General features: G+C 44.3%; 1 pseudogene; it reads right to left on the minus strand.

Annotated features, from left to right (window-relative positions):
* Positions 1-9,417: 9,417 nt before the first annotated feature.
* Positions 9,418-11,188, minus strand: LOC101331064 (N-alpha-acetyltransferase 50-like; annotated as a pseudogene).
* Positions 11,189-11,550: the final 362 nt, after the last annotated feature.

Here is an 11,550-nt window from a genome sequence, read left to right on the forward strand (position 1 = left end):
TTCTACCCATTTTGTAGATGAAAAAATTGAGGCCCTGAAATACTATATAATTTGCCTGAGATCACAAAGTAACATGTGGGGGTGCCAGGTTCTGACCCAGGCATGAAACTCTGGCCCCATATTCTCCCTGCAGAGATGAGATAAACACTCACTAGAAAGGGAACCAGCCACACAAGGCGATAATTCTAGGTGAGAGATGGAGTGGGCCCTGTGGCACTTAAGATTTCAGAGGCAACGAAGCCAGTGAGGTCTGGATATTCAGGAAATAGTTTAGATAGTGCCAGCTGCTGGGACAGGTAAACCTAGAAACCTTAGTGGTTTAACGCAATAGATGTTTGTTTCTTGTTTACACCATGGTGTGTGGGTGTTCCTGGTCAGGCAGCCTTCATCGAGGCACCCAGATTCCTCCATCTTATGGTTCCTCCCTCCTGTGCAACTCTGGAGTCCACTGAGTAGGCTGAGACTGGGGGGAAATACTCCTGCCCAGATGTGATGAAGATCCCTTCCACCCACTTGCCATTGTAGAGACAAAGTTGTCAGTCACACAATCGCACCAAAATGCAAGAGGGCTGACGCTGTGGAAAACAATATGGCGGTTCCTCAAAAAGTAACAGTTACTACCTGACCCAGCAATTTCACTCCAAGGTGTATACCCAAAAGAATTGACAATAGATGTTCAAACAAATTCTTGTACACGAATGTTCATTGCAGCATTATTCACAGTAGCCAAAAGGTGGAAACAGCCCAAATGCCTATCAACCAATGAATGGATAAACAACTTGTGGTAGAAATAGTCACAGATGTAGAAAGCAAACTTATGGTTACCAGGGGATAAGGCGGGGGGAGGGATAAATTGGGAGACTGGGACTGACATATACACACTACTATATGTAAAATAGATAACTAATAAGAACCTGCTGTATAGCACAGGGAACTCTACTCAATATTCTGTAATGGCCTATGTGGGAAAAGAAACTAAAGAAAAAAAAGAGTGGGTATATGTATATATGTAACTGATTCACTTTGCTGTACACCTGAAACTAACACAACATTGTTAAATCAACTACACTTCAATAAAAATTAAAAACAAAACAAAAACAACAGCAACAACAAAAAGCAACTTGTGGTAAATCCATACAATAGAATACTATTCAGTCATGAAAAGGAATGAAGTACTGACACAGGCTACAACACAGATGAGCACGGAAAACCTTGTGCAAAGCGAAAGAAGCCAAACACAAAAGGCCACATGTTGAATGATTCCTCTTGCAAGAAATATCCCCAATAGGTAAATTCATAGAGACAGAAAGCAGATCGGTGGTTTCCAGGAGCTGGAAAGACGAAGGAATGGGGTGTAATTGTTTCATAGGTACAGAGCTGGGCTTCCCTGGTGGCACAGTGGTTGAGAGTCCGCCTGCCGATGCAGGGGACACAGGTTTGTGCCCTGGTCCGGGAAGATCCCACATGCCGCGGAGCAGCTGGGCCCGTGAGCCGTGGCCGCTGAGCCTGCGCATCCGGAGCCTATGCTCCGCAATGGGAGAGGCCACAGCAGTGAGAGGCCCGCGTACCAAAAAAAAAAAAAAAAAAAAATAGGTACAGAGCTTTCTTTGGGGATGACGAAAATATTTTGGAACTTGATATAGAGGGTGGCAGCACAACATTGTGAATGGACTAAATGCCACTGAATGGTACATTTTAAAACAGTTAATTGTATGTTATGTGAATTTCGTGTCAATTAAACAAAAATCCCTAGCAGGGCAGCTGCTGCTCCCCAGTGAAAACTCCACAGTCCAGGAGGGGGTCACGTATCATTGGTGACCAGCTAAACATCTGTGTGCACTTTTCTTCCTCCTTCCCCCAGAACACACTCATCTCCTCCCCAAAGGAGATAATCCGAAGACCTCTCAGGTCGTTGTACCCAGCTCAGAGCTGAGGATGTGCGGTCCTCCCTTGAGTTTGGAGGTGGCTTCTCTTGCTTTAGTGACATATAAACTAAAAACTATCTGAATCCCTCCACCTCCATACCCAATACACAGAGGTAGAGCAGAAACAGCATGACTGTAGTACCAACTTGTATTCAGAAAGGGGAAGCCTAGCTTATGGAGCAGCTCCTGGCCCCTGGCAATTATGAGCTCCTGCAGGCACTGAGAAGGTGGGCCCATGGGTGGAGAAGTTCCTTCATTACGCCCTATTCTGATTTCTGGGAGGAGCTCCCTGGTCCGTTGATCTTTATGGCTGACTCCACCCTCTGGGAGATTTCTCCTTGATTATTATCTCCTGGGCCACATCTAAAGTGAATGTCAGGCCTCCCTGGTGGCGCCGTGGTTAAGAATCCACCTGCCAGTGCAGGGGACATGGGCTCGAGCCCTGGTCCAGGAAGATCCCACATGTTGCAGAGCAACTAAGCCCGTGCACTACAACTACTGAGCCTGCGCTCTAGAGCCCGCGAGCCACAAGCCCACACACCGCAACTACTGAAGCCCGCACGCCTAGAGCCTGTTCTCCACAACAAGAGAAGCCACCACAATGAGAAGCCTGCCCATCACAATGAAGAGTAGCCCCCACTCGCCGCAACCAGAGAAAGCCTGCACGCAGCAACAGACCCAACAGATCCAAAAATAAATAAATAAATAAAATAAAATAAAAATAAAGTGAATGTTGGGGAAGTTTACCCTATTTAGAGGCTGCACAGCTTGCACAAGCCAGCTTCCTGCCTGTGCAATCTTGAGGGCCTGAGGGTGGTTTAATGCTTGAACAGTCAAAATCTTTGCTAGTTTGGGCTCATCATTTCTTTGGCAATAAAATACCCTAAAAAATTGTAGTAGGTTTCTAACTAGACCCACAAAAAAGTGCATCGTCTGTGATTTTAGTTACATGATGCTCAAGAACAGGTAAACTGAATCAACGATGACACTTTGTGTTTGATTGGAATCCTACAAACAAGAAGACTCAGAGGGGCTAAGGGGCTCACCTAAAGGCACACAGCCAGTTTGAGCAGAGGCAGGATTAGAACCCAGGTTTCCAAATTTACAGCTCAGGGAGCTTCCTTTCACACTTGGTGTTCATAGGGAATAAAGAGACACAGCGGTTTCCAAATGCAGCTTTTTCTTTTGGTGCTTTTAGTTAGCAAATATGAAATACACTGCTAATCTAATTTAATTATAATTAGTTAACCAGAAGGCTGATTATGTTGTAAATTTAGATTAAAGAGCTGCTGTTTTCAATTAGATTTGATTGTAAAGTGCTTTGACACTTTTCCCGGCCTCAAGGAAAGTTCATTGTATAATTTCCCACTTGTTCACTTGCATTTTACCCACAGGTCTAGGGTGGTGGTAATGGGACTAAATTCCCAGGGCACCCCCAGCCTGGTGCAGATTTGGACCTGGTACCCCATCGATGACAAGGGCCACCAGATGTTACTGAGCTGTTGTAGCAGGGTGATTTCAGCTGCGTGTAATAGAGGATCCAACCGAAAAAGGCTCGAACCTCAAGGGGACTTAAAGTCTCACGTGATAAGACGTATGGAGGTAAGGCAGTTCCAGGGTTAGTTAATTTACTTTCGAAACACCCAGGCTCATTCCATCTTCCTGCTCTACTAGTTTCAGCATGTTGGCTTCTAACCTCAGGTTTGTGGTTGTGCGACCGTTGCTGCATCTCCAAGCTTTCCCATGTCCCTAGAAGAGGACATGCCTTCCTTGCGTCCCTTGAGTCTCCAGTAGATTAATCATGACTCCTTGGCAGGACTGCCACCCAGGCCCATTCCTAAGTCAACCACTGTTCCTGAGGAATTACCATGATTGTCTTGGGCAAGTCAAGACTCATTTTGTAGAGCCCATGGTTGCCTGAAACCTGCCAGCCACTTAGTAGATCTGTGGGGAGAGGGAGTGGCCGTTGGTTAGGCTACCAACTGTCCTTGCCTGGAGCCAGTGTGCCCATGCCCTAGGAAGATCTGGCTGGACCCAGCCTGGGTCTGCAATATTATGATCAAGGGAATCCAGCTGCCAATCATTGCTTCTTGACTTTCCATCCGTTGTCTGCGATCTCTGTTTTCCTGAGGGCTAAGCTTTAGTTTTGCTTGTAGGTGGCGTTGGCAATATAAGGCACAGCAAGGCAGGGAAAAAGGATGGAAAAGAGCGGTTAAAGAGGGACTTCCCTGGTGGCACAGTGGTTAAGAATCTGCCTGCCAATGCAGGGGACATGGGTTCGAGCCCCGGTCCGGGAAGATCCCACATGTCGCGGAGCAACTAAGCCCGTGCGCCACAACTACAGAGCCTGCGCTCTAGAGCCCTCAGGCCACAAATGCTGAGCCCACGTGCTACAACTACTGAAGCCCGCGCGCGCCTAGAGCCTGTGCTCCGCAACAAGAGAAGTCACCGCAATGAGAAGCCCGCGCACCGGGACGAAGAGCAGCCCCCGTTTGACGCAACTAGAGAAAGCCCACGCGTACCAACGAAGACCCAATGCAGCCAAAAATAAATTTAAAAAAAAGAGTGGTTAAAGAGAGGACTGTTTAGAAGATGACGGAGGAGGCAAGCTGACTGGAGGATGAGAGAGACGTGCGTATGGCTATGAGGGTGGCCAAGCTGCCCACGTTGCCTCTGGGGAATATCGAGAGCTCTGCCTTGGGAAGAGGGCATCAGAGAGAATGGGACTGGCCCTCAGCACCTCAGGAAATGCTCCCTCTAAGGCGGTATTATCTTTCTGACCCAAACTCTAGAGTTCTGCCACACCAGGCTGCCTGTCTCTCCTGTCAAAGCCTCCAGAATGATGCTTAAGCGATCACCTTGGAGACACTGTGCTCCAGGAGAGAGGTTTCCATTTTGAATCTCTGCTGACAGCCCAGGCAGCCTCCGCTTCCCTACAAAACGTGTTCTTCAAGATGCTGGGACAACTGTATGCATGAAGTTGAACATTGGACCCACAAAGTTATAAAAGGCTGTTCCATTCTCAGAAAGCTAAAAATACCATAAAATCCTCAATCACAACTGTCCTTTTTAACACTCCTTGATGATATTCTGTTGCCTTTTGAATTTCATTTTGTTCTTTTATTTTGCAATTAAACACGTAACTGGCTGAAGTCCAGTGACTGACCAGCAGAGATTAGACTTCCTGCGGCACCTAATCGTTTCCATCTATGTCTAAACGGGATTAACTTCACAGCTTTCTAAAAATCACTAGTATCAGTTCATCCAGTTTTCCATTTTCCACTCATTTTTACAAAACAATACAGCAAAAACATGCAATTCTCATAAACGTATACTGTTGACCAGATAATGAAAGGGAGCTGCCTAAACTGACCAGCTGGCTGACAGGAGGCACAACTGTGCCAAACCTGGAAATGTTTGGGTTTAGAATATGAAAGGCAATTTGGGGTATAATGTATGCAAGTGCCAATTGTGTGCAAAACAGATGGAGTTGAGGCCCATTTATGTCTGTCCCTTCTTAAACATGACAAGGTGGATGTGGGCTGCTACCAGATGATCAGTGTGGCCTTTAAAAGGCTCTGGGCCCTGCCCAGGGCTAATCCATTGAGTACTGGCCCCAAGATCATGACGCATCTTGGTCCAGCCACCTGGAATGCTGATGAGAATTGCTTGGATTGACTGGCCATGAAGAACCAGGTGTTTTGTGCTCCCCGCTGCCAACCATGTTTATGTCCATGGCACCTGCTGGTGCTGGCTGATGGCGGAGGGCCAGTCCTGAATTTCAATCCCAGGAAGGCCCTTACTTCCAGGCCACAGCTGAACTATGTTAGGACCAGATGTTCCCGTCCCCGAAGACTCCATCGGGATTGGATGCACTGGACCTTTCAATGCCATTTTATCACTCTAGGTGCGAGCGATAACTTTTTTTTATTTTTTGCGGTACACGGGCCTCTCACTGTTGTGGCCTTTTCTGTTGTGGAGCACAGGCTCCGGATGTGCAGGCTCAGTGGCCATGGCTCACGGGCCCAGCCGCTCCGCGGCATGTGGGATTCTCCCGGACCGGGGCACGAACCCGTGTGCCCTGCATCGGCAGGCGGACTCTCAACCACTGCGCCACCAGGGAAGCCTGATAACTTTTAATAAACTTCTAATTCTCATCTCCAAACTTCTCTGTAATCTTCTCCCCTGACACAATCCTTCACCCCTTTCCTCCTTCATAATCCCTTTCACTGTGCCTTCTAGAATACTTGTTCCATGATCAGCATATTCTTTCATGTATTTTTCCTTCAAATATTCCCTCCACGTCATTGCCTTAACCCAGACTTAGCTCTCCTCTGAGCTCAGCTTCCCTGTGACCTCCCAAAGGGACACATTTCTTGTTGCCTGTGTTCCTCTGATGGGGAGGTGGCGTTGGTGTCCTCCTTGTTCCATTCCATTCCTTCCCTTGCCCCTCGTGAGCTCCACTGAGGCTCACACCATTGGAGTTTTCTACCCCACCCCCTCATCGTGACCACCTCCTGGTCATTAGCACTCTCATCACTTTCGTTTCCAGATTCCCGTTATCTCCACGTCAGCCCCTGCCATCATTCCCATGAGGGAAACACCAGCACCTGTGCGAATGGCCCTTCCAGCCCTGTAGCTTTGTATGTCCTCCTTTGCATGGCCTCCTCACCAGGCCCATTTCTAATATTCGCTGCAAGAGTACAGATGAAGGCTCATCTCTGTGTCCAAATATTGACATGTTATCCATCCAGCAAACAGAATGTTAAATAACACATATACTATCCCCTTTCCTTGACAAATATACCTTTATATGATGACAAGATTAAAAAATGTATAAAGTGATGGTAAAATTTGAAAGACGACTGAATTTAACTATTTTTTGTGAATGCTGGGTGTTCTTTCTATGAGCTTGTTATTTGGATAGGTAATAAAATGAACTGATACAAAATTCATATATTTACTCCATGAAAGTTAATCTTCTTGCCTTCATTTAAGTAAATTATTAATTATGCTGTTATAATCAAGACTTTCACATAATTTGTGTTCTATTGACAGTAATGATGACTTAGACAAACTTCTGGGGACATTGTGGTTCTTAGGGTGTTTTTCATTAATTTCAAAATGAAGAAACTATGTTTGGCTGAGGTTGGAACAACTGGAATTGTCAATTAAATTCTTAAAGCAATACTTAGATTGGAAATGAACTGTCAGTCTAACATACCATGTTCATATGATCATGATTTATCATGAGTTTAATTCATCATGTTTAATTTATAACATTTTGATGGGGTTAGGTTGTATATCATTAATTATTTTACAGAAAATAGCACAAAATATTTGAATTTCATTATGAAAGTTTCTTTCACCAATATCATGAGTTTCACTCTCTCTTAAAAGCAAGGTCAAGATTCATACATTATCTTTTTTTTTTTTACCAGAACATCATGTAAGTTTATTTCAGATATAACAGCCATGTTAAAATCAACAAGTTTAAATCTTAACTGCACCAAGTAAACTCAGCTCTTTAAGTATTTTTAAAGTTATTCCCTCCAAAAAACTGAGGGAGCTTTTTCTTTTCCACCCCATATGTCATGGTTTCCCAATAGTTCTTTCTTTGGAGGACTTTCAGTTGATGAATAAACTACTTTGAGGATATTTCAGAATTCTTTCTGCAAATGAAAACTAACCTGGACAAATTATATATTGCATAGATTTCTCTGCAGATTCTTTTCTTTAGAACCTAAATGCAATTACCATACAATATAATTTTTACCTATTTGCCCCACAGAAAAAACTATCTGCCCTGAAAAATATGGTGGATATATCCTGTGATCTTCCAGTTAATAGAATTGTTTTACCTCAACGATAATTTTTATCATATTTCAAAATAACCGACTCAACATGGGACATTATTTCAATCTTTACTGACTCACAGGCACATGAACTAGAGCCCAGCTTGTACGTCTTCTACATCCTCCTCCTCCATAAGTGGATGGAATTATTTCATGTAAGTTGGATATAGGACAATTCACCCTTTACAAACACTTACACGTTAGGTTAAAGTCAGTGACTAATGTGGAAAAAGAAACACTAAAATGACAGGGAGCCTACACACTCAATTCAAAATTTAATATTTTTTCCTCCATAAATAATATGTACTTAATTGTCATGAGGCAGCTATTCGGTTTTCATTAACCACATTTAGGGATATATTCATAGGACTGATTAGATAGTCCAGGTGAAATGGTTATAGAAATAGAGGCAGCATCATCTCACAAAAGTCATTTATATATCAAAATCTATTTTGATATGTGAAGTTTACAAAAAGGCTGAATTTTCCAACTAATTATGCCTTCTGTAACTCAAACACTCTTCTCTTGGCAAGAGCAAGCTGAAGCTTATGCATGAAGGTAAAGGTGCTTAAGGCTAAACTTTTCTTCTAAGCTTAGATTTGGACTGCTTAAGAAACTGATACCCAAGAAACCAGCACGGTCTTTCTACATTTTTACTATCTTAAGATTACAGCCCTATAAACTCATTTATCAGCTATCTTCCTTTTCTATATTATTCTTGGCACTCAATTAAGACTGTTGAAGTCGATCGTACCTTGTATTTTTACATTCTCAAATAAGAACTTAAGATTATAAAATGTGCATAAACATTGTGTAATCTTGCCATTCCACATAGTTGAAGAGATGAAACTTTTATGCCAGAATTTACATAAGAGGATAAATATTCTGAAGCAACCTTCCTTTTAAAGTCAAATGACAGAAAATTCAAACACTGTGCATTGTTTTAAAGTCTAATCAAAACATTCTTGGTCCACCAGTATTGGCAATGTAGAAAAATTTAAATATTGGAGATGGGATTATGGAGGAAAATATGAAGATTTCAGATGTCTTCTATCTTACAAAAAGTTATTGACCCGTTAAAACCACTCCCTATGTGCCAGAAAACGACCTGGCGTAAACCAGTCCTGTCACTAGAGGAGGTCACAGTGACATTTGCGTTATTTAGACTTCTGCTTTTTCCAAGAATAGAAGAAATATGTTTAATAATTCCCGCACCCCCAAATCCTTAAACTCAATATCACAAGCACAGAGTGTAAGCAAATCTGGGATGTTCTTCAACAGATAAGCAATAGCACAGCTATGTTATTCTCAAAAATTCTGTCTAGATATTCTTTCCTCTAAAATCAAATGCTCAGTGGCCACACTTCTAACAGTCTACATTAGCTGACATTAAATGCGTCTGTTGTGCCACAAGTCCATCTAAGCTTCCTTTTAGGTTTGTTTTTTTTTTAATTTTTTTTTGCGGTACGCGGGCCTCTCACTGCTGTGGCCTCTCCCGTTGCGGAGCGCAGGCTCTGGACGCGCAGGCTCAGTGGCCATGGCTCACGGGTCCAGCCGCTCCGCGGCATGTGGGATCTTCCCGGACCGGGGCACGAACCCGTGTGCCCTGCATCGGCAGGCGGACTCTCAACCACTGCGCCACCAGGGAAGCCCTAGGTATTTTTTCATATGTCCAAGAGACAGCACCTGCTTCAGGTTTATTTAGGGCCATTGACCCATCAACTCCATTTTTAAGGTTTGACTAACTATTGTGGATTTACTGAAGAAAAAGGACAGGAGAAAAAATAGCAAATCACAACAAACCTCTTTAGGTCAGTTAAAGGCCATATCTCTAGCTAGGATATTAAAAATATTATTCTCACCAGCCCACACTCTAAAAGTTAATGCCACTTCTAACAATCAACAGCAGGAAAAATAAACCTGCTAACAACCAGACCACTCATTAGCAAAAAGCAGCTCAACTCAAGTGCTGAGACCAAAGTATAATACTACCTACTCAAACTGTCCCACCTACCCTCAGGCACCAGCGAGGGAGGAAGAAATAACTGCTTAACAGAACAAAATAAGCTTAGTATTTCTTAGGAGGCTCACAATGGTCCAACTCCTGAGCTAATACGCAGAAGGACAATAGGTGGCGTGAAGGCAATGTATAGGGATTAGTATCCCACAAAATCTTGAAAAACCCAAAGTACCACAAACACACTAAACTTGTCTATGAGTTAGAGAACAGGATATTGCTGCTGCTGCTGCTTGTCCTTTGAAGTATACAATATTTTGTAGGCTCTGCCCTTCAATGTGAAAGCAGGACATTAAAAAACAAATTGAAATTGACACTCAAGTTTTGGGGACCATATATCTTAACTGTGACACTAAACAGATCTATACCTTCTCCTTCCTGCAATCAAACCACCTCACAAAAATAAGAAAACTAGAACAATCCAAACCCGATTAATAAGTCCTTAAAAGTTTAAAACTTTGAGAGGAAAGGGAAGGAAGTTTTGAAAGGAAGAAACACAAGAACAAGGAAGGGGGAAAGCTTTAAAAGAAAAAAAGCGGGGGGCGGGGGGAATCGGTGGGTCTCTCTTTTATTTGGTGACCAGCAAGTGCAAGCAAGTTCCTCTGTAATTTGTTCAGTTGTCTGTCTTTTGCACATCTGCATTCTGGCCAGAAGGGACTTTGAGGTTTTTCTGCAGCACATGAGCATCAGCGGGCTCTATCCTCTTATAGTAGTTCTTCTTTGTCTCAATAATCTCAAAGCCAAGCTTTCTGTAGAAGTCAACTGCAGACTCACCGCTGATCTGGACATGCCGATAGTTGTTGTCAAAACTGCTATCTTGGGCTTCCCTGGTGGCGCAGTGGTTGAGAGCCCACCTGCTAACGTAGGGGACACGGGTTCGTGCCCTGGTCCAGGAGGATCCCTCATGCCGCGGAGCGGCTGGGCCCGTGAGCCATGGCCGCTGAGCCTGCGCGTCCGGAGCCTGTGCAAAAAAAAAAAAGTGCCGTTTTTTTCACAGATGTTTAAGACATGATTTAACACTTTAGCTCCTACTCCTAGCCTTCCGTATGGTGCCAGACATCCTAGTGTCATGACGTAAATAAAGTCTCTTCTGATTCAGTGAAGGATCCACCCTACAGCATACTGCACCTACTGCAATATCATTGAAATAGGCAAGTTTTCCTAGCTCGCCAACCTCCAGCACATCCTTATAGAACTTGTCATTGTAGCTGACTGGAAAGTTGACCTGGTTTAATCTCTTCAGCTGTTGAATATTGTGTGATGTCACATCTCCCAGCTCGATCCGGCCTTTCATCTTCCCCGCCAGCTGAGGCCGTTGTTACCCCCGATATCAACGCCGTTGTCGTCGCCGCCCTGAGCTCTCCGCGCCCTGAGCTCGGGCCACTCAACCGGGCAAGCCGGCCTCCTCGCCTAGGGCAGGGAGCTGAGCGGGTGACCGAGGCCGCGAGAGTGCAGCGCGTCTCTGCGTCTCCGGAGGGGGCGGGGGTACCTCCCGCCGCCGCGCTGGTGCAGCCTCTTCTCCACACGTGCACACGGGGCACTCGCCTCCCTCCGGCCACGCCGCCGCGCTGTCCATACACTATCTTAAAGTATCTTCCTTTCAAATTCCCCAATGCTGAGATAGAATAAGAAAATTAACGATGGCAGCGTGTTATTTAATTTGTTAAAAGCTTTCTTCAGATTGCATTTTTGATCTATAATGGCCAAAAATAGTCTCCAAAAAACTAGTTTGGGGAAATTTCGTCCAAGGCTT

The sequence above is a fragment of the Tursiops truncatus genome, chromosome 16 (assembly GCF_011762595.2).
Source record: "Tursiops truncatus isolate mTurTru1 chromosome 16, mTurTru1.mat.Y, whole genome shotgun sequence".
In the NCBI taxonomy this organism is placed as follows: domain Eukaryota; kingdom Metazoa; phylum Chordata; class Mammalia; order Artiodactyla; family Delphinidae; genus Tursiops; species Tursiops truncatus.